Genomic DNA, 20,901 nt, shown 5'->3' with positions numbered 1-20,901 from the left:
CAGCTATACAGATCTGGGTCATGGGCTATGAACTGGGTGGAATTCATATTCATGTAATTCTGTTTATAAATATAGTGAACAAGATAAGATTTCTTTACATTCCAAAACATGGAATTATGTTTTGGGCCTGCTGAGAAGCTGAAATAGATAGATATTGCCCCAAATTATACAGATCACTAACAATTATTTTGATGAATTCTATACAAGATATTTACGTTTTATCTGAAATTCCAGAACTGATTATAATTAATGATTTCAAAGGAAATTACAAATGGTTAAAAACTTTAAATTACTATCTTGAGTTAAGATATTCATTGGAATATGTATTGTACACGTACATAAAGATGCTTAAAAAAATTAAAGTTTCATCATTTTGGTTTCCATCATGCTTCTATCCCTCACAACATATGTCTGTGTATTGAGCCATATGTTTGGACTCTTATCAAAATAGATAGGAAACACTTATCAAACCTAGTGTTTACTACACAGAGTGTTGGGTGTTACTGGGGACAGAACAACACTACTGCTATACATACACACCCTGTACCTACAGACATAGAGACCTGCTACATCCTTAACATGTAAAGTACAACCAGGGAAAAAAATTAGCAGATATCAGAGAACATGCTATGTATTGTGACACCAAAAACACGTTTTACATCAAGTAGAGATACTTTGTAATGGGGAGTTTTAGATAAGTGTAATATATATCTGTTAAGACAGAAATTAAAAAGAAGATATAGTTTTCCAGAGTATAGAACCTATAGACAAAAGGTCTAGGACATGCCATACAAACAGATTCACCTAAATGCTTAAATTATGGAAATCAATGTGACAAAGCCTCCCATACTTGATAGATGATTACGTACTTACAGGCAGTATTCATTCCGTGTACATGTACTGGTAATAAAATGTAATCCTATGTACTTTGCTATTTCATAGGAATGATATGGAACACTTCTTTATAAGTCAGTCCAAATTTAAACGGCTTATGTAGTATTTCAATAGTTACAAAAATTTAGCGCTTGTACATCATTTTTGTGCTTCAAAGAAAAGCATGAAATAAAAACCACTGCTTAAAATAAGTATAATTTTCAATAAGTTGAGTAAATTGATGATTATAAACAAATGAATAGTTCTCTTTCCTTGTTTGGAAAACAGGCCAGCTCTCAGTAATACATCATGAAACCCCATGTCAAAAATTTTCTCTGCTTTATAGGACCCGTCTGCACAGAATTACAATCACTTGTTTATGTATGTTTGATTTCAATCCATTACAGTTACTACTGGAAAAAAACCCCAACCCACTAGAATTGATCTAGTATCTAGACAACGAACGATCTCTTTAGAATGGACCGTGGGTCAAGCGACAGGCTTCATCCTCCTGGGGAGTGTCACAGTTGAGGTGGAGGTGGCTCAACGCACTCACATATACTATTTTGAACAACATAAAGCCTTAGATGAAAAGGTGAGTGTTACCATATCCCTTCATCTACTACAAAACCACTGAAAGAAGAGTGATAGTGTTACTATATCCATCCTCTACACAAACCCACTGAAAAGGTGAGTGTTAAATAATCCCTTTCCTCCTACAAAACCCACTGAAAAAGTGTGAGTGTTACATGACCTCTTCTCTTACAAAACCCACTGAATACGGTGAGTGTTACATACCCCTTTCCTCTAACAAAAACCCACTAGAAAAGAGTGATGTGTTACATTACAAACCCCCTTCATCTACTAAACCACTAAAAAAGGTGAGTGGTTTAATTATCCCTTCCTTAACATAACCCACTGAAAAGGGTGAGTTGATTTCATACCCTTTCCTCTACAAACCCACTGAAAAGGTGAGTGTTACATACCCCCTGCCTAAGGTAAAAACCCCACTGAAAAGGTGTGTGTTAAATTTACCTCTTCCTCTACCAAACCCACTGAAAGGAGAGTGTTACATACACCTTCCTCCACAAACCAATGACAAGGTGAGTGTTACATACCAAACCTTCCTACCGACCTACAAACCCACTGAAAAGGTGAGTGTTACATACACCTTCCTCTACAAACCCACTGACAAGGTGAGTGTTACATACCCCTTCCTCCACTAACCCACTGACAAGGTGAGTGTTTACATTCCTCTTCCTCTACAAACCCACTGACAAGGTGAGTTGTTACATACCCCTTCCTCCTACAAACCCACTGACAAGGTGAGTGATTACATACCTCTTTCCTCAACCTACAAACCCACTGACAAGGTGAGTGTTACATTCCTCTTCCTCCACAAACCCACTGACAAGGTGAGTGTTACATTCCTCTTCCTCTACAAACCCACTGACAAGGTGAGTGTTACATTCCTCTTCCTCTAGCTACAAACCCACAGCCTCTACAGGTGAATCATACCCCTTCCTCATACAAAACCCACTGACACGGTGAGTGATACATTCCTCTGTCCACAAGCAACAAAAACCACTGAAAAGGTGAGTGTTACATACCCCCTCCCTCTACAAACCCACTGAAAAGGTGAGTGTTACATATCCCTTCCTCTACAAACTCAATGCCAGAAGTGCTATGGTTGTAAAACCTAGTGATTGTGTTTACTAGTGCATTACCAGGATCTTTTGGAAACAGGTTCTTTTGTTCTATGTGGTGGATACGGATCAAACAATATAACTATTATGTAGCACAGTCTGACAATAGACAAGATTGTTTCTCATTTTCAAAGAATCAAAAACAGAAACAAAACAAAAAGTCATGGAGTTTCTGAAGAAACATAAAGGAGCCCATTATACTTTATTTCAATGTCACCTTCACCACCCCTCCAAATTTTGAATATTCTATCAAGATGTGGGAAATTTTAGAATGGATTTTTATCATCATTCTAAGCAGAATTCCTATATCATCCATTCTTCGACTTTTGCTGGTGTGCATTATCTATATTTGTGAAGTAAAATCTCGGTTTGCCACCTCTTTGAAGTTTGGGTATGATTGATGTCAAAGATGTTGGTAAAATGTTGGTTGTTTAAACTCACAAGGCAATGCTAGGGGGGTCTGTTGCTGTCAGTTCATCTCACAGCTGATAATTGTTGGAAAGCATTACACTTGCATTTTTGTATTGTGAAGAAAATTTGGCATGGTTCTTCCCAGATTTAAAGGTGTTTCTATAGCTTCTCTGCTATCTAACACCTCCAAAATGGTGATTAGCTAAGATAACCACAGTACATGGGGCTTTCCTTATGATAAATGAAGATACTTTTTCATGAAAATGAAATCAAAGCCTCTAAATTAATCTTGCAGTAAGACATAAAAAAAAACTTTCAAAAATTTCTGCAAGTCTTATCAGTCTATTATATGCTGACTTACGGCTGTATGATGCAAACCAACTTTCACTTAAAACACCACAATCTGGAGCTCGGAACTACAGGTGCTAAGTGTTAATGTCCTCACACAGACATGGGCAGTATGAAAATGATGCCAACTCAAACCTGTATAGTTACTGGCAGAAAATCTCATCAAATTAAGGTTGGTTTGCACTAATTAACTAAACGATCCTCATTGTTCTATTTCTAACTATTGATGTCTTATTTCCTTTGTCTCCCACCAATGTGTGTTGCTTTGTTTTTAGACATTTAGGAGTAATTAATTTTTTTCTCTGTCAGATTGATTGTTTTTGTTCGTTGTAGGTTCGTGAAAGGTTAAGAGTAGCCCTAGAGAGAGTAGCAACATTAGAAGAAGATTTGGCTAGCGCTAATCAGGAGGTAAGTGTAGAGAATGATGTACAAGTAATTACTCTGGCTATAAAAACCAACTTAAAGTGGATGTAGGTTTTATGTTCATCGTTACTAAGGAGATCAATTCGATATATACTCCCTTTATTGTCATTCAACATTATTTACTTCTCTTAAGTTCAAGGTTAAGTTCAAAAATAAAATTTGAAAATATTTTTTTAACAACTATTTCTTTAAAAGTGATGATGGAAGTCTCTTTACCTGCCGGTCTGACTTGTTTTCTAGTTCAATGTTCCTTAAAACCAATCCATGGACTTGTTCTTGGTAATTCAGAGATACATCTACATCATACTTAAATTAAACCTATAATTGATTAAAAAGCAAAAAACTTCTTTAATTGTTCTCATTAATCTTAAGATGCTAAAGAAATTTTGGTTTCCTTAAAGCCCTATGTTGTTTTTTCCTGGTGAAAAAGTGGCCAAAATATTTATTTGGGAAAAAAAAACCAAAGACGCTTTAATGTATGATTTTCTAGTCACTGAAGTCAAATGGAGACCGGTGCCTTTTAGCTTTAAAAATCGTTTATTACTTTGTATTTGATTACTGTAAACATTTTGTTTTACGTATACAATCTCTTGTGTCTTTGTTATTTCAAAAATATTTGCGAATATATAAATTCATGATCAAAGATTCTTACATACAATCATGCGATCATATATATACGTTTAATACAATTAATTTAATCATACTTATTTTAGCATAGTCTATATGAAAAAATTAAATTATAATTTATTACCGCACATATAGATTAGCGCAATATGGCGATTCAATAGCGGAAATATAATTAGCAATATCAAATTAGCGCTTCAAAAATGTTGTTAAGAGCACAAAGATAAAAGTACCGCTGAAATAAAAATGTTAACTGTGCTCTCAAAACATTTGAATTTGTGTTTGATCTCAATTATGAAATAACACCAAAATTGGTATCTCATGAAAAAAAAAGTGGTTTATGGTAGTGAATTGGTTAGATGAAATGATCAATTTAATGTTACACAAGCAATATTTCTTCATGTGAAATTCTGATGTACGGGGACAAATAAGTGAATTTTGAAAGAAAAATTCAAATGAATTTAGCATGAAGAAATATTGCCTGCATGTGTACAACTTATTCTCAAAACTAATTCATTGTATCCTGTTCATTTGCAGTTATTTACATTACGAGAGCAGCAGAGTAAATCACGGCATTCCAGTGGTAGTACCGAAGATGGCAAACCAGCTAAGTTGGAGGCCATACAACAGGAAGGGACAGAGTCTAACAAACCAGACCATCTACACCACCCAAAGGTAAATGGATCTCTGTGACTTGGGTTTTGGTGATCAAGTGGAATGTACAATTTGAAATTATCATAAAGTTATAGAAAAACATACCGAAAGTTGAAAAAAAAATGCTTTGCTAAAGACTGTATCATTCTGTTTCTATACTAGGAACATTGAGATTCGATTATCCAATGGATCGATTAACCCTGGTTCCATGTTTCATTTCTGTTTCTCTATAGCGATTATCCAATGGATCGATTGACCCTGATTCCGTGTTTCATCATTCTGTTTCTATAGCGATTATGATTATCCAATGGATTGATTTCATTCTGTTTCTATAGCGATTATCCAATGGATCAATTGACCCTGATTCCGTGTTTCCTTCTGTTTCTTCAGCGATTATCCAATGGAATGATTTCATTCTGTTTCTATATAGGCAATTATCCAATGGAATCGATTTCATTCTGTTTCTATAGCGATTATCCAATGGATCGAATGACCCTGATTCCATGTTTCATTTTGTTTCTATAGCGATTATCCAATGGATCAATTTCATTCTGTTTCTATAGCGATTATCCAATGGATCGATTGACCCTGATTCCGATGTCAACCGGGTGATTGAGCTCCAGGATACTGTAGAGAAACAGAATTCAGAGTTGACCTCGGCCAGAACTAAGATGTTAGAAATGACTAATAAAATGACGGAGCTGGAGGAAAATTACACATGTAACCAAAAAGATCTGATCAAATGCCAGGAGCAAGTGGTGAAGCTCCAACGAGATCTGAGAGAGGTACAACAACATTGTCCAAATTACTACTGCATGTGTATTGTTTTATCTGATGCAGTGAAGGTTAAAAATTTGTACTGTTGTATTTTTTTTCACGATTAATAAATCAAGACCAAAAATTTAACTTTATTGTTCCCCCCTTGAAAATGGATGTGTGAGTGTGTCCTAGTATAAAGTATTACTCATATCTGTCCAATCCTCTCTTGTTTTTGTTTCGATAATAAGCTAGATATGTTTCATATTGATTATTTGGTAATGACTTTGATGACTTGATATTGATTCCATTATTTTGACAGTCTCTGGCCCAGAGAGAAGACCAAGAAGAGAGGATAGCTACATTAGAGAAACGATACCTCAACGCTCAGCGAGAATCTACATCACTACATGATCTCAACGACAAGTTAGAGTCAGAACTTGCCAACAAGGGAGTCTCAGCTCAAGTCGGTATGTAACAAAAATAACTCATGGAAATGAATCAACCGGATCAGCCTTAGGGGCTAAGGTGCTAGTGTTGAAATGCCTTAACAAATGAACATTGATATAGGATAAGTGTCTTGGGGATTGACAATCACTTCATTGAAGTAATCTAATTGAAACAATAGTTGTTAGTGAAGGCTGCAAAAGTAACACTAACCTGTTCAGAAACAGATATTGTAAGAATTGAGAGAACAGTTCTATCATGAACCTCTGGAGATCAGCGATATTACTTTGTTACACACACATTTCTGTATGATTACCACATTCACCTTAAAGGGGAGTGAATAGTATGTTACAATCCTGAATTCATTGTAAGCATGTTCCTCATAAACATGTTTTACTGTACAACTTCATGAAAAAATAATGGTGTTGAAAAAAAAAAATGTAATGCAAATGTTTATTAAAATAACAGTTCTGTAGTATTGATGCTCTCAGCCAAAAAAAAAAAAGAATACCATGACCTTGCTTTGACAGAGTGAAGAGAAGATGCGGAGTGCACAGGAGAAGTATGAGCTAGCAGAACAGCGACTACAGCAGTCGATGAAGAAGGTAGAAGCTCTGCCAACAGTGGAGGCCGAGCTTCAGCAACGTCTCGAGGCACTGTCGCAAGCTGAGGAACGACATGGATCGGCAGAGGAAATGTTGCAACAAATGAGATCCATCATATCAGAGAAAGAGACCGAGCTACAAAGGGTTTGTCTCGATCATTGTACTATCTTGTGTTTTAATTCAGCATTGAAATGATAATGATGTTTACAATGTTTACTCTTTAAATCTTGACTAAAGTTAGTGTGACAATAACTGGGCTGAGTCATGTTGGCAGTTGCTTCATAAATTAGCATGAACAAATTCGACTTTTGAAGATACAAACCCACAACCATTTAGATAGATAGAAACTTCAGTACTGAAATTTACAAAAATAATAAAGAAATAATTACATTTTGGAATAATTTAAAATAAATGGTTGAAATGTAAGAAGTTTCTGAGGCAGGAGTTTCCGACACAAAAAAAGTAAGTTCATGTTCTGGAAAATATACCTTCTAGGAATAAATTATTTATATATTGATTAAGTTTTATTCATTAAAAAAAATGGCCAACAGGGTAGACAGAGAGAGAAGTTAAATGAGGAACACAATAGTCGACTATCAGCCACAGTGGACAAACTACTTAGTGAGTCTAACGAGAGACTACAGCTACACTTAAAGGAGAGAATGCAGGCGCTGGAGGACAAGAATCAATTAACACAGGAGTTAGAGCGTATCTGTAAGGCTCTCGACGAATCACAGCAAGAAAAGGTAAATTATCTTCCCTCTATCAACTCTTGGTGACAGTTAGAGTGTATCTGTAAGGTTCTCGACAAGTCACAGCAAGATAAAGTAAATTATCCCTCCCTCCATCCACTCTCGCTGACAGTTAGAGGGTATCTGTAAGGCTCTTGATGAATCACAGCAAGAAAAGGTAAATCATTCTTCCTCCATCCACTCTCTCTAGCAGGTAGAGCCTATCTGAAAGGCTCACGACAAAGCACAGCAAGAAATAGGTAAATCATCTTTTCTCTAGCCACTCTCACTGACAGTTAGAGGGTATTTTGTAAGGCTCTCGACGAATCACAACAAGAAAAGGTAAATTATCCTCCCTCTATCCACTCTCGCTGACAGTTAGAGGGTATCCGTAAGGCTCTGGACGAATCACAGTAAGAATAGGTAAATTATCTTCCCTCCATCCACTCTCGCTGACAGTTAAGAGTGTATCCGTAAGGCTCTGGACAAATCACAGTAAGAAAAGGAAATTATAGTAAGAAATTATCTTCCCTCTATCTACTCTAGCTGACAGGTAGAGCGTATCTGTACGAGCCTTCGATCAGTCAAAGCAAGAAAAATTTAATTATCCCCCTCCATCCACTCTCGGGCCCTTTTCAGTTATACAGTTTGACTGGTTTGACTGTTTGTAAAAGTAATTATTTCAAGTATAAATCCTGCCGGACCTGCAGATTTTGATACAGGCCTATGAGGGCTTTGTCAAGGCTCATCTGAAAACAATATAAAATCACTAGGACTGACATGAATTAAAATGCGGACAACCAGGTCCAACCAGTCAAAACGTATAATTGAAAACATGCAATGTGGAAAAGCAGGATACGAAGGTACAGTGTCCCCCACCTTCTCATATATACAGCTGTTTATACACTATAGAAGTCACACTACTCCTTCAGAATTACAGCTGTAAATTTATATGTAAATGTGTTAGAAGTTTCATTATCTTTGTAACAAATATTTACTGGTACTTATACATTTACAGGAAAGGACCAATGAAGACCTGTTGTGGCTAAGAGAGAAGTAGAAACACTTCGTCAACAGATCGAACATTTGGCTGGGTTAGTATTTCACTAAATTTAACATTGATACATTAACACTATAAAGATAAGGTCCATATATTAAACAATAACAGAGATGAACAAATGCAATGGAAATAAAAAAATAATACTAAAATGCTTAATTGTCACATTCTTCAGAAGCTTTGAACTTTTTGTTATATTTTACAGAAAATCATAAATGAGATTAAAATATTATTTCTTACATTGACTTGATATCAACACTACGGTATGAAATTAAAATTACTTTAAAAATTTGTTACCTCAAAGTGGCTAGGAACAAAGTGAGGAATCCAAGTATTCAAGTTATGTCTACCTTAAGTTTGGTCAAATCAACAAAACACTTCAAATTAACAAGGTTTTCTCCAAGTTCTATTATGGTAGTTCACATTTGCAAGATTCATCTGTTATTTTGATAGAGCAGACTTGATAGAGCATACTTGATAGAGCATATCAAAGAGCATACTTGATAGAGCATACTTGATAGAGCATACTTGATAGAGCATATCAAAGAGCATACTTGATAGAGCATACTTGATAGAGCAGACTTGATAGAGCATACTTGATAGAGCATACTCATACTTGTTAGAGCATACTTGATAGAGCATACTTGATAGAGCATACTTGATAGAGCAATTTGATAGAGCATACTTGATAGAGCATACTTGATTTACTTGATAGAGAATGAAACAGTCATGGTCAGTTGACAGATGACTTTAGATATGATATCAAAGAGATTTCATGTTTATGCTTAATTACAGCTTCAGACAATGCAAACATTATCAATTGATTATATGATTTCAGCGTTGACTACAGGACTGGATACAACATGTCATCCAACGCAAGCCCAATGGACAGTAGTATGGAGGTGTCGCGCCGTATGAACCGAGGACGGGAACAGGCCATGCTGGAGGATCCAGGCAAAGTCAGTCTACAGGTGTCCCACGCTATCAATATAGATGTGTCTGTCGTGGTGCTCGTGTTGTAGAAGGATTTCAGTATAGATTAGAGTCTGTCGTTGTACTTCTGATGTGTTTTAGTAGGATTTCTCATGCATGTGTGGTTGTGACACCTATGTAGTTAAGATAACTGTGTTATTGTCACCGTTCATATTTATACTTAGTTTTGTTTTTCACCACTTTCATGTAAAATATTGAATTTGGTTCTGTTGTCTAGGTGAATACTTTGATGCATTGAATAAAGCATTCTCGAATGTTGTGCTCAACTCAATCGCCCCTAAAATTTCATAATGGACTCGCCATACTTTGATTTTAGAAGAGCTAAATGTGTCTTCAGGGGTAAAATGAACAAAGTTGAATAAAATAGTTTGAAACTTTGTGTAGGCAAGCAAAAAAATAAATTCTAACATTAAAAAATGAAGTTCCTGTTGTACTATCTATTAAAATTTATTTTACAAATTTCATTTAATTATCCATCTGACTTGAGGGGGCATTACAAGTTTCTATAAATAGTTAGACTTCTTTACTATACTCTCTACACTATTTGGTAGGTAAATTTCCTTTATGGTACCCCAAACTAAAGCCCTTTGATATGCATGTCTTGATTACTGTAATTTGATCTATTTGGTTGAGTCTGCTGTGATTTCCTTTATTTTAAGTACCCCAGACAGTTTTAAAGAGAGTCTGTATGACATGACCAGATAATACTAAAGAGTAAATTTAATTTAATGATTTAATTGATTGATAAGATTTCACTCACCACTACGACCTAAAATCTATCTGGTAGTGCATGCAATGTTTCCTATTTTTGATATTGTTGATGATCGAGGGTTTCGTGTTTTGTTGATGTTTTCAAAATTTCAGTATTCTAGAAATAACGGTAAATGATGTTTGAGTTTGTAGTAAATATGCAGGATGCGGTAAAACCTGCAAAGATATTGTTAATATTTTTACAAAGAAAAATTTGATGATAATTGTTAAAGTTCTGACCACAGTAATAACTTTATCATTATTTACTGTACAATTGTAGCATTTGACCTCCTATAGATGGAAATAAAAGATCAAATATAGGTAATACAGTGTTAAATGAGGTAGATACTCCTGTTTGATTACCCTATGTAAGTCAAGTCTATCATTATGTAATGTTAAATTGAATGACTTGTTGTGAATGAAGTCTATCACTGTATAATGTTAGGTAAATTAATTAACCTTTGGGATTTAAAACATATAGTATTTGGTTAGATAAGCTATGTGAGTGATTTATCTATAACAATATCCTGTTGTGTGTGACAGGTCAAACACCCTGAATGAGCAGGAGTGGGAGAAACTACAGCAGGCACATGTGTTGGCCAACGGACAGCATGCATTTGAGTCGAGTGAAAAACGAGGGGACAGATGATAATGAATCCGTACTGGCGTTCGACATGCTGTCTCCAACCGGACACACTGACAGCACAGACACTGGCTTACATGCTGCAGGAACAGCTGGACGCTATCAACAATGAAATCAGGTAAACAATAATAATTGATTTTCTCTTCAAATGAATTTGTAAGTATGGCTTAATGTAAATTCATTAAAGCTTTTTCTGGATCGATATTTAACAGTTAGTTATACCAGTGTAGTCCCAGAGCCCTATACACATTCTAGTATGGCTTTGAGTAGCTTGGTTACATTATTTGGTGTTCTAGAGATTATTTTATTAGATAATTCTGCCTAGACAGATGTTTATTTCAAAATTTCATTGTATATAATTACATAAGGATAGACAACAGGCATCAAAACAGAAACAAGATAGATATTATTACTGTTATTCTGATACACACATTTCACTAGATTCATGAAGACTAAACATCGTACTTGTAGGCTGATTCCAGGAAGAGAAAGATAGCACGGAGCAGCGAGCTGAGGAACTGGAGAGCAGGGTAGGCAGCGGGAGTCTAGATACAATCACCAACAGGTGCGCACGTCCCCTCGCGCTTAGCGGAGGTCAGTTCAACTCCGACCCCACATACATTTTTCAATCAAGAGACTACCTTCAAAAATACCATACTGTAAGTGCGGGAGTCAGGCAAAGTCGTCATGGGCGGCACTCTCTCAATGAGTGACACGACTTGCGGTCCCTTATTTTATATCGCCTCGATACACGCACTGCTCCGTATATTTGTCGTGTGTTTTAAAATTGCCCTCTCCTTTGCTGGCTCCCAACACTGTTGTTATTGGTAAGGCATGCATCTGCCTTTTGACCAACCAATCCAAAGCTTTGCTATGGCTTTAGAATTCTCTCTTCTCTACTTTTTTTTTTGTCTAATCAAACTTTCGCCAAAGTTTTTCTCATAGATGTCATCTTTAACAGTTGTGACTGGAAGCAGTGTTAGGGTGCAAGTTTCTGCGTAGTTGCTCTGCTCTCTACCAACTGCTAAAAGTTCAGCTGTGGTTTGCAAGAACACGCGCAAATTATTGTATGTTTGCATTTTTCATTGAATCAACTGAGCACATGAAAAATATCTTTCCTCGTATCTCTTTGACACAAGGACACTCTTCTCTTTGTGTGGCATTTAAAGCGCTCATTTTCTTTGTCCGTCCCTCTAGCCTACATACATCCTAAAAGCCCCATCCATCCTCTCATATCCTAAACTTACCAATACCCTACTCCTCTCTTAAAGTTTTCTACATAAACCTGGCATTCTCTATACATAGAGATTTGTTTACATGTCCTGCTACTCATAACTAAGGTATATAATGTGATAGTTTAAGAATTTAAAAAAAAAAAAGATAAATGAATATTTTACAGATGTCTGTATGTCATATTCAGTTTTGAAATTAAATATGTAGCATAAAGTGTTATGTTTTAGGCAAGTTTGATTGTAAGTATTGTATTTTAATTTTAGATTGTAATTTTTAAAGTTAGATTAAGAAAGATTTAGAAGTTTTAGATAAAGGAAGATTTAGTAGTGGAAAAAAAGAGTTCAGTCAAAAAAATGAGATTGTCTAGTTCATCACACTTCACCTCACATAACTTGTTTGGATTGAGAATTCTGAGCATTGAAAATTTCTAGATAAATTTAGGTTTAGTTAAAAGAAATTGTAAGGTAATGTTTCTTATAAGATGGCAGTTCTAACAACAGTAGAGATCCTACCGTATAAGTTCTGATAACTGACATTTTCTACATGTTTACGGTACTGTTCATTTGCAGGATAAGTATATATGAAGAGTACTAAAATGTCAAACAGTGAAATTTTTCTAACTAACTTTTAATCTCGTAGTAATCTAGTATTAATTAATCCATTTAATTTTAGTCACATGATGTGTATATAATCATAAGTTTTGATTTCCATCCGTCCTTTTCCCAATTTGGTTTTTTCCCCCACATTCTTTCTCCTTTCTCTTTTTACGCACCTCTCTGTCACATTTCTATTGTATTTTTCAACATAATTTTTTTTTGTGTCACCTCCGTATATATCTCATTTTTTGCACTCTATAATTTTTAGCTAGATTTTTTTCTTCATTCAAAGCTTTCAAAGGAAGTCCATGGATATTTGAAGACAGTTCTTTCATATAATTTGAAAATGGATTAACACTAAAAATTCTGTTCATCCCAAATAACTGGCACACTTTAACTTTAAGCTACATTTTTTCTTCATTCAAAGCTTTCAAAGGAAGTCCATGGATATTTGAAAATCGTTCTTTCATATAATCTGAAAGTGAATTTAAGAAAAAATTTCTGTTCATCCCAAATAACTGGAAATATAAAAAGTTACCTCTATCAATGTAACATTTGGAAAAAGACAAATGGATGTTATAAAATGATGCCATCGAGCTTGCTTCTGTGGTCAATGTTTACAACACTTCTTAGAACTAGATACTCTGTATATACTATTTTGTATCATTCAAACATAAATTACTGGTTAAAAGACAGAGCACTGTTACCATGACAACTGTCACAGCATGATTGCTATCGTACTGTTTTGGTATTGTTACTTACTGGAGCTACCCCATGACTACAACTCCTTTCTACGGACTTCATTTCAGACCCCAAAACGCATGCGTAGCATTCTTTCCTGGGCCATATTCTCGAAGTTCGGCTCTATTTTGTAAGAAATTGTTCAGTAGAACTAACGTTAAGATCATGAAACAAAAGGAAGTAAAATATTGGCCAAAGTTTTTACTTAGTCAAGTGCAAGTGACGGTCTAAACAAAACAGTTACTTGATATTTGATTGGCTAAAAAAAAACTTGCATCTGAATTTGTTTCATGTGTTTCCCTGACTGTATCATAGAATGAAATATTTGTTGTTTAGAAAAAAATTCATAGTTTTTGTCATTGCTATTGAATTGTTGAACCATGAATATAAAAAACAACAAAATTTATTGGAAGTGATAATTCCATTGGAAAACCACAAATATTTTTTTCCCAATGAATAATTTAAATTCTCCATACCACAAAAAGAAACTACTCCTGGTATCTATGTTCTATTGCAAGATTCTTTTCTATACACAAAACTGACTTTGAGTATATGGTCTGTGTTAGATGTTGTCTGGTATCGTAGTCATTTATTAGTACCCTCTTGTAGTTTAGTACAACTAAAAATTCTAACAGCTTTATTAATAGAAAATCACATTTTAGAAGAAATGGGAATTTTGAATAAAAAAGGCACGAAAAACTTCAGATAAAATTTTCAAAATAGAAAGGACAAAGAAACTTGAAGAATTAGAAGGAAAAGGGATAAGTATTGTAACGCTAGACTCTTGATAACATAGTAAACGAGTTAGGTCAAAGTCAAAGGTAGACATGGATGAAAATGTAAATGAATCAGAAGAAAAAAAAATTATTCATGAAGTGTAATATATACGTAAACGTTTATAAAGAATGGTTCTGAGTGTTAAAGTTTGGTTAAAGTTGAAAGTAGACTTTGATTGTTACAAAATATTTATACAAACATGTAAAAATTCTGGAATACCAGCCATAATTTTTTTTCAAACCAAAAAAAAAAAGAAAAAAAAAGATGAACAACATTTTGATAGAAAAGAAATCTTAGGTTTATAAACTGAAGTCAGTTGTTTCCTTTGTACCTGTGTTTGCTAGTTGGATCTTTGTAATTACTTATATCACTAACTTTAATTTTGGATGGCCTAAGCGGGAACGCAATAACAAAATGGTTTGGTTTTAATATGTCAACATAATAGATAAATCATTCAGATTTAAAAACATTTTAACTAATTCACCCGTACCACTAAACATCAGACATGAAACAATCAATTAATTATTGTCTGACACAGAAGTCTGTTAGTAGCTCAGTGTTATTTTCCCCTCTTCAACTGTACATGTAGTGGCAGTAAATGTTGTGTTCGTGAACACTTGGCTGACTTTTTTTTTTGCATCCTTCAATTTTTGATTTTATTAAATCCTATGATAGTTTTTGTCATGTTATAGTAAGTTTTACCTGATTTAATGAATGGTTGATTGATAATTTATCAATTTAAATCCTAAGATTTAAATAATAATTTTCATAAATACTATGTTACATGAGATGTATGTTATTGTCTAGTTAATTAAGTAATTCTAAGAAATTTCTATTGCAAAGTAAAAAAAAAAAAGGCTTTATCAGTGGTGATTAACGTTTAACATAAAATCTCAGAATTCATGCAGACATTTATTGATGCTAGTATAAAGTAAGCAGATAAGGGCTTAGAGTTAAAGTTTCAATCATATTGCACTCTATTTCATTCCAATCTGTTCTAACCTAAATTATAAATATATCAAGATATTCTTGATAGCTTTCATGTTTGATATGATAGCATGGCCTAAGTGGAAATGTGGTATCAGATGTTCATGTTTTTGTTGCAATTAATGTCATAGTCTTAAGGCATTAAAAAATATTTTACAAATGGCTGAAATCCAAAATATGTACAAAATTGATCATTCCATGAAAAAAAATCTGGTCTTGTTTTATGTTGATAACATTCTGAATATCAAAAACTAAATAAAGTATACAAATTGAGATAAAAACAACAGAGGTGTAAATGGAGTGTAGTATGTGTAGGGGTGTAGGGTGCTGTACTGTGTAACCTTTGTCTCTAACAGGCCCCGGGCAGGAATGTCTACATCCCATCTGTACACCTATTCTTCCTCTAGTCCCCACTTGCCACTACTGCTGCCGACGGCGCTGTTAACCAGGTAATACTGGTGTGATACACGGACACATGCCCGCCGATTCTATACCATAGGGGTCTTTATGTAATCAGACCAAACTATATCCCCTGGTAACCAGGTAATACTGGTGACAAACACGGACCACATGCCCGCCGATTCTATAACTTAAGGTCTTTATGTAACCAGACAAACTATATCCCCTGGTAACCAGGTAATACTGGTGATACACGGACACATGCCCGCCGATTCTATAACTTAAGGTCTTTATGTAACCAGACAAACTATATCCCCTTGATACAGAGTAACGCCTCTCGCTCCTAATATCTCGCCCTCAGTTATACACAGGTACATCAGTATTCTAATGTAATCAGACAAAAATTTATGATACATTGACATACACCTGTCGCTCCTAACACATCCAATTCCTTTATTAATCAGAATTGTTTGTTATTCCTCTCTAACATACCTTGACAAGCACCTGCTTCTATTAACAGCTCAAAGTCCTCATAATCACTGAAACATCATTCCCAGTCCACACTGTTGTCCGATCGCGAGGCCTCACTAGGACAATATCTTGTGCGGTCAAGGTATAACTTGTATCTGCCCATGCATATGTTGGAATATTATTCTTGTCATATTATCATGCTCATGGCCCACTCTTACTGAAAGAGTGACAGTGTCAAAACCAGTTGTATCCCCTGTATTTAGAAATATTTTTAAAGACACTTACATTTGCTTTATTGTCAAACTAGCTGTGATCTAATTAAGATTTATAGACAACAAGCTTCTCATGTCCCTTTTAACAATATCACTGCACTCTGCTACAGCTTTACAGCAGTACTGGGAGGAGAACTATTTTATCAGCTGCTATATAGAAATACTACCTGGTATAAAATACCACATAAGTATAACCATCCTGCATTGACAGCTTTGCTTATATGACTGATAATTACAGAATTGTACTTGTATTCAATTTATTAAGATATAGCTTCTGCATCATTAACCAGTCTGATTTATTGATATGACAGTTATATAATGAATATTTCACTGTAAATTCCATAGGTATTTCTTAGATCAACTTTTTAGACCATGAAATGTTAACATATGTTCAAATAATATTAAAGAATTTAGGAATTTTGAGTAAACAATAAGTGTCAAAATAATTCAATTTTTCTTGTACCGAGCATTTTCATTGGCTTAAAAATTTACTTTATCAGCCCATAAAGGGAAAAAATGGCGTCGCCGTTTGTGACATTGCTTATGATTGGCTGAGATGACGGCGTAATGATTTCATAGACAAAAAAGTGGTCCAAAAATTAATGTTTGAATATTGAAGAGATTATCTTAAGTAAATTGAAATATAAGGATTAACTTGAATAAAAACAAAAAAAAAAATATTTATGTTATGGAGATATAACACAAAAATCTGAGTGTACTCTAAATAAACCGGTCCTTAGATATAACTTTCATTGGAATTTTTTTTTCTTCTAAACTTTAAATCGAGTACAGTCACCTGGTATTTCTTTGGTCAGACTAATCACATACATATTGTGTATATAGAATTATAAATTGTAATTTATAACATCTCCCTATCAATCAAAGCTCTATCAACCATTAGAATGAGTTTGTACAACATTAATATTTATAAATATAATCATCATATAAAATTAAGTATATTTACAAAATACTATATTAATTTTGTTGTTACATATTTTATAACCTTAAGTAACAGAGTGGGATATATAACAATTAACATTTTAATTAACCTTTCAGTTGAGCTAACCTTATATTACAATGCAAGTAATGTAAACACCTATATAACAAATGTCTTTGATGTATGCTTGTATATTGAGCACATACCAGAGCCCGATATGTTGCTTTGGGTCTTGTGTTAAGACGTGTATCGACCTCATCAAATTATCTTACAAAAATTGAAATAGATGCACATTAAGAAAATTCAATGTAACACTAAGCATAATGTAAAATTATTGTAACAGTTATATATGTATACTCAGACATACATTTACATGATGTGCACAGCATGCTCGACTTTTATACCAACCTACCATTAAGTAGTTAAATATTATCAACCAAATTAATTCACCAGCTATGTACCGTATATGTAGGGGTGGAGCGACCAAAGATCTATAATCCATTGAAACTGATACAACTTTTCATGAGACTCCCAGGATAAGTTCTAAGAATCCCCAAATACTTTTTTCTTTATTTTGAAAAATCAATTTAAAAAAAAAAAGTAAATAAAATCCTACCAAAAAGGAATAAATAATAAAAAATATAAACCAAATGATATTTAACTCACAGTTCACATGAAGTTATCCCTGTCTGTAAGCTGGCATGTGATCCCTCAAAGGTGGATACACTGAGCTAGCTACTTCAGGAAATCCAAAACTGGCCCCCTGAAACCTATACAAATACAATTACTTCTAACCCATTTACCCCTGGAGACACATTTGAACTCTTTCTAATTCAAAGACTGGGCCAGTTCATTATGGAAGTTCAGGAAATTTGAACAAGTAAATTATTTATCAGGGAACTTTTTAAATCATTACCAAATTTGATATGATTGTGTAAAATAGAATGACACAAAAAACAGACAATAGGTGGACAGACATATATAATCTGCTCATAGTTCTGGTCTCTTGACCTGGAGGTAACATTACTGCCTTACTGCGCCTTTAATTCTAACATTAACTGCTAGACTGCGAGCAAGCTTGAATGGCTGGTCAAACAGGTTTTTAGAGCGATGGAAATCGTCATGTTGTAGTATGGTACATGACTGGACCGAATCAAATTCTACTTGGAAGGAAAACGAAGTTTGATCTGAAGTATGGATAAATAGTTGACATGGAATAGCCTGGTGAAACCACTGTATAAATCCTACGTATGGGTACTTCTGTTTGGTAGTCTGATCCATAACACAGAAGTACACAGTCTCCAAGCCACAGTCACACACACACCATGTAGTGTTTCCTCCCTTGTGAACCTCCACAAACAACAAAAACATACTTCCCCCTGAAGAAAAATGACACAAACAAGCATGTATGTTTAATGTTGTACTCATTGGACAAATACATGTTTGACACAGTACCATCACTACTGCCATAACAAAACCGCCTTCAGCTGCTTTTCATATAGATGGAAATTTGGGATCGTTTGTTTTAAAGAGATAACAAAAGTATCTTCCTTTACTTAACTAGGGTTACAAAACATTTCCTATTTCATCCTGAATGAGGGTATGATGATGAGTTTGATCATTTTTTAGATTGCAAAATATTTGACTTTTGTTTCTTTTAATCTATGGTTTAGAAAATCATTTACTTTAAAGTCATTTGGGGCTGCAAAATATTTCCCACTTTTAAGGTTACTTTTTACAAATGTTATGTTGGTCCCTGTAGAAGGTACCAGGGACTTTATGGATAAAGTAATTAGTGGAAAAATAATCTAAATATAAAAGTGTTTGGAAATAAGAAGTTGAAAGTTAGAATTCAGTTAATTTGGCAGTTAAAACTCTTATTAGAGGTTACATAGATCAGAAGCTAGGTGTGATTCAACTGAAGCAGGCATTACAAGAAGTTGAAGGGGGAGGAACAAAGCTATCGGGGACCTCAAAGGCTATCATTTTTGATAAAGGAGCGATTAATAATGGACCAATACCTAAGGTGAAGACACCTGACTGGTGGTGATGTTATAGCAGGAAGTATGGTCATATGTGAACAGTAACCCCAACAAATCAGACATGAATGGTGATTGTTGGTGCATATGGTGGATATAGATACGGTAAGGTGTCATTGTGATCTACAAAGAGTTCTGATCACGTGACAACAAAATGGTATGGTTATAAGCTTAGAGGCAATGTTTTGATCCAAATACTTTTTGAAAATATATGTATATGTAACTGTCAAAAAAAGTTGATATTTGAATAATTTTAATGGAAAATTATCTTTGTATTTCATTTCTGTATACCATAATATAGCTATAAGAAAATCATATCTTGACATTGAAGTAAATATGTATTATTGTAGGTAATTAACATGATTTATACATGCAGCATTGCCTAGATATAAATTACTTATTTCAATATTATCAGAACAATGTAGACAGCATTGCTAGATATAAATTTACATATTTTCCTATATTATCAGAACAATGTAGACATGCCCAGATAACTATGTGTAAACACACCCACTGATATATTGTCCATTACTATGTAAGACTGATTTCCCATTCTAGCCCCAGTAATAAGCCGAGATGAAACTGCAATAGAAGAGGAATCTCGTCAGGATCAAGTGAGATTCTAGTCCCCCTACCCCGCGTATGCGCCCCTTCTGTCCAGGAGAGTTGTCTCATCTCCTCATCATCTGCCCATAGCAGCGAAGAACACGCCTAGGTATGCACAAGTGAGTGGGTAATTAGCACATGGTCTTGGTCAACAAATTTATAGCAAATGGATACACTAAAATAGCGATAAAATGTGATGAAGTTTATAAGTTTTGGACGGTTTGCGATACAGTTGTGAGATGATAAAATTTCTTTTCATGGTAAATTAATTTCTAAACTACCCAATCAAGGTCGAATAATAACCGTCGGGTTTTGCCATATAACTGAGTTAGCTTTCCCTTGGTTTTATGGAATCAATTGTTTACTTCATTAATTTGGTGAGCATCTTTTCACATATGTTTACTCCGAAAAGATATGAACCTTATGCTCCCCAAAAACAACTTCTTTCAATCGACACCTACCCGCAAGGGCAGATTACTCTAGTAAAAAGCAAATACATAATATTTAACAAAATACTAGTATATATTTTAGTTAAATATGTTTATTGCTTATAATGCAATATATCTAATAACAGTCCATTACTATTTGTGATAGACATAAATAAATGAATTGACAAATATTAGTTGTATTTTCTAGGAACAAATACCATTTAAGATGGTTATTTATATGGCTCCGTGCTATGACAGGTTGTAGGTACCGTCCAGTTGGGATCGATCACGGACTCAGGCGGCTGCAAGGTCCTTTCAGTACGCAATAACAGTAGCCAGGACACGCTACATCAAACCAAAGAAGAAGGGCATCAAGAGCTCCACTTTGGGCCGC

General features: G+C 34.6%; 1 pseudogene; it reads left to right on the top strand.

The window, feature by feature from the left end:
* The first annotated feature begins 1,349 nt into the window (after window positions 1–1,349).
* On the top strand, window positions 1,350–20,169 carry LOC138313677 (liprin-alpha-1-like; annotated as a pseudogene).
* The last annotated feature ends 732 nt before the right edge of the window (window positions 20,170–20,901 follow it).

The sequence above is a fragment of the Argopecten irradians genome, unplaced genomic scaffold (genome assembly GCF_041381155.1).
Source record: "Argopecten irradians isolate NY unplaced genomic scaffold, Ai_NY scaffold_0835, whole genome shotgun sequence".
Lineage (NCBI taxonomy): Eukaryota > Metazoa > Mollusca > Bivalvia > Pectinida > Pectinidae > Argopecten > Argopecten irradians.
Note: the sequence above shows the minus strand (reverse complement) of the source record. Positions and strands in the feature narration are given on the sequence as shown.